Source organism: Strongylocentrotus purpuratus, unplaced genomic scaffold, assembly GCF_000002235.5.
Source record: "Strongylocentrotus purpuratus isolate Spur 01 unplaced genomic scaffold, Spur_5.0 spur5_scaffold_6, whole genome shotgun sequence".
NCBI lineage: Eukaryota > Metazoa > Echinodermata > Echinoidea > Camarodonta > Strongylocentrotidae > Strongylocentrotus > Strongylocentrotus purpuratus.
This window is the reverse complement of record NW_022145612.1, coordinates 9,419,276-9,423,463: the sequence shown is the minus strand read 5'-3', so window position 1 is coordinate 9,423,463 and position 4,188 is coordinate 9,419,276. Positions and strand designations below refer to the sequence as shown.

At 36.3% G+C, this 4,188-nt stretch overlaps 1 long non-coding RNA gene across 1 annotated transcript; it reads left to right on the top strand.

The window, feature by feature from the left end:
• The first annotated feature begins 488 nt into the window (after positions 1-488).
• LOC579781 lies at positions 489-2,613 on the top strand. The gene is made up of 2 exons (XR_971093.2): positions 489-664; positions 1,915-2,613. It is a non-coding gene; the product is annotated as an uncharacterized LOC579781 (long non-coding RNA).
• The last annotated feature ends 1,575 nt before the right edge of the window (positions 2,614-4,188 follow it).

Genomic DNA, 4,188 nt, shown 5'->3' with positions numbered 1-4,188 from the left:
TTGAATCAAATCCATAAAAAACTGCAAAGCCGGCTAATGTAATGACTCACTATCGCTACATTTGGTGTATCTAACGTTTGCGCTTAATTATTTATCTTGTTGGAGGTCGTCTAAGAAATTCCAATATACCAAGGAATAGGGGAAAAAGATAGTGTTAAAAACTCTGTGTATGTGTTATAATTGATTCATGCAATAAATTATCCATTTTCTTTTGAAGCTCCTCAAAGAAATTCTAATAAACGAAGAAATCGAAACAGACGTCCCGGTTGGCGAGCGGATCGATTAAGAAATGTAGCTGAGGCCGCTGGGCTGTCTTCAAACGAGGTGACACAAGTAAAACAAATGAAAAAGTTTCGACGTCGACAACAGGCTAATCAACGTCAACAACAACCATTACCATTCTCAGAACAACAACAGGAGTATAGACAACAGCAGCAACGTCAACAGCAGCAACAAGTATATCAGCAACAACAGCAGCAGCAATATGAGCAGCAGCAACAGCACTATCGACAGCAGCAGCAGCAACAACAACAACAATACTATCAGCAACATCAGCAGCAAAATCGCCCTTACGCCAAAGTGCAAGAAGGGCAAATGAACCCTTTGTTTCAACGGGAACAAAATAAAGCAATTGCTGAAGGAACATTACTAAAACCACACCAAGGTAATCTAGAAAGAAGTCATGTTTATGAAGACTAGTGAATAGGGAAAGATCAAGGGCATATTTTGTTTACACATTTCAATGGGTAATGGAGAAAACTTCTAAAATTGCATTGGGTTGATTTGTCTTCTTATAACGATCAAATTTACAGATGAGCGATGTTTTTCATTACATGAAAATAAATAATTCATGCACGTATTTCTGCTGATGATTTACTTAGCTACATGTGAGTTGGGGGGGGGGGGGGTAGTGGGCACTAATTTTTGTTTTGCTCAACGGGGGGGGGGGGGCAATGGAGCAGCACTTTTTTTAAATCAACACCCCTCTATTACAGATATACTACTATAACCCCTCCTTCTCTCATACTACCAGTAGTCCTACTAAAATTGTAGAACTTTTGAATGTTTGTTTTCTTTAATTTCTTTTAGAACTACCTTAACTTTTCAATGGATAAATAATTATATAGAAATGTACTAATCACATTCCGTTATAGGCACATAGAAATACTCGAGTCTATAGCTTTTTCCCGGAAATTACCCCCCCCCCCCAAAAAAAAAAAGAAGAAGGTTTTCTATATTACATTTTCGACATGTATTAAACGCACATTTCTCTGAAAGGCCCCGAATTGTATCTAACATATCAGTCAGGGGGGAATAGACCTTGACCGAGGCATTTAAGAATGATTTTTCTTGGCATCGGGGGAAAATATAATTTTGTTGACAAATCTATCGATTTCCTGTTATCTAAATCGAGTTTATGTGTCTGCGGCTGAAACGATCATTTCCTAATATAGGTTTTAGGTTATGTGTAGTTTGTCAAGATGTAAAAAAACAGGGTTTGAGTGAATGAATGGTTTCTAATCGTTGATCGTCAAAGCTAGCGCTAAAATCGAGGTGCGTCAGCTGAGGCAAATTAGAGATTAAAAAGACTTAATAATCACCGGTTTTTCTCATTTTTATGCGAATGCTTGTTTAGCGAGGCCTTAACTTACTTTGTTTTTGTTTTGCTTGTTACTTAATTTTGCCCCCCCCCGAGAATATAAATACATATATATATATATATATATATATATATATATATATATATATATATATATATATATATGTATCTCCCCTCTCTCTCTCTCTCTCTCTCTCTCTCCCTTTCTCTCTCTCTCTCTCTCTCTCTCTTCCTCTCTCTCTTCCTCTCTACGTTCTATTTCCACAATCATATCGCCCTTTTAACATGGGAATTTGTTCTTTTCTATTGAACAGCTTGGCCGGCTGCCTACAACGAGGGATACACATGGCAACAGTATATGAACAATCAACCTGACAGCAATCCAGCTTATAACTCACAAGGAGGTTGAATCTGGAAGACAAAACTACCAAGAAAGGAAGTTGCAAGATAAAATAAGATAATGATCGTATTTGGCATAATGATTAAGAGATACTTTGGCCATTATCTGTTAAAAGATGGACTGCATAAAAAGTAAATGTCCTCCGATCACAAAGATACCGTGATGGAAAAGTAAAATGATGTAAAACTGAGACTTCTCATAAAGACATGTTGTGAAGGAGAGTAACAGAATCCCTTTGCATATACCACCTATATCTACAATGTTGCCAATAAAGTTTGAATATATTATTGTTCTTGCCTCTTTTCATAAAGTGATCGTGAATTTTAAAAATAAATCTTGATGACCCTTTACTGCCTACATCTATTTGGTCCAGAACCAACTAGATGCACTTAGAAAAACAATTTTTAACCTGTTCCATTATCTTTACCAACAATGTATTGCGTGCTTTATAACTTAAATCAGGTATTTAAAAAAAAACAAATACATTTCAGAAAACCAGAAGATTGACCAAACCGAAAAAGGGAGCGGGAGACAAAAAAGATCCACACCACAAATCAGACAATCTGTTGAATCAAGGCGCGTACGCAGGATTTTTCAAGGGGAGGGGGGGGGGGGGGGGGGGGTTTAACATTTATAAATCGGGCCGAAAATTTCGCAACGGCTCAGTCAGCCGCTGAATAAGCGGGGGGGGGGGGGGGGGGGGGGTAAGAGGACACTTTTTTTTTTTGGTCTCGAAATTTGAAAATTTGACATTTTGCTCCGTTGGGGGGGGGGGGGGGGTAAGGTCAGCTTTTTTAGGTCTGCCATGGGAATTTTTTTATTTTCTTTTTTTAATAAAAAAAAAAAAAAAAAAAAAACCAAAAGGGGGGGGGGGGTTCGGGGGGTTATGGGGGGGGGGGGGGGGTTAACACACAGAAAAATACCAAAGGGGGAAGTTTAACCCCCAAACCCCCCCCCCCCCCCTGTGTACGCGCCTGGTTGGATCAAAACTACGATGAAGGGTCGTCAAATTGTGTTTTGTCTCAATGGCATAATGGGTTTAAATTGAAAAAGTTTTGAAACAATATGCCTCATGAGATTCATGTATTAAATAAAAAATAGTCAACTCGTTTGGATAAACATAATTTTCATGTAAATAAAAACATATATCATCATCCATGTTGTGATCATGGTGACGGTGTTTTGAATGGTGGGCTTTACTAAACCTGCAGTTATATCCCCCAAATCAACTTATATATGTGAAAGATAAATGAAGATCTTTTTGTTGCTTTGGGCACACATACCATGTTCTTACTGTCATACTTGAAACTACATATACAAATTCGTCTGTCCTCATATTCGTCTCAATTTGGAATTATTATTAGAGAGTCGCACACTGACTTGTCATCGAGATGAAATACTATGTATATATTATGTATATAAAACATAAAGTGAAATTACTAATGTTGTGATTTACGGAAAATACACGAGATGAAAATGAATTGGTGTGTATTTTGTTTTGTTTTGTATTGTCTGTAACAGAGTGGAAGAAATTGTCTGAACTGCTTCCATACATATTTAACATCGCACAATATCCACCAAAGGCAAAATGTGAAATGGCAAAGTAATGTCCTCATGAATAAATGCAACAGTTTTACTAAAGCCAAATGTATGCATTATAGGCAATACTGCTTGTAAGATAATGCACCACATAATCTGATACAAAATAAGGACGTTTCCAATGATGGAATTGAAACAAGTTTAGTCATAAAAACGCCCTCCTATAGCAAACTGATTCATCAATAATATGACAAATGATGTATATTTTTCTTAAAATACTGGCGTCTTTAGACAATTTAAAAAACAACTACAAACAAACATACAAGTGGATACACATTATAATAAACTATATGAGCTACAACTATAATGCGAATTATGTTCATTGACTTTGAACTTTGACCTTTCGGGCCCAAAATTTAGCAGGTAGGTCTTCCTGTGATGCAAACTTGAGCTGTATTTTGAAGTTAACCCTCTCAAAGTTTATTATGAATGGAATACCAAGATTATTATTAATATTTATAACAACAACAATAATATAAATAATAATAATACAAATAACTGATATTCTATAGCACTCATTTCCACCATGAGATGTATTCAAGGTACTCTAATAGACAATATTGAATAGAAGAAAGAAAGAAACAAAAAA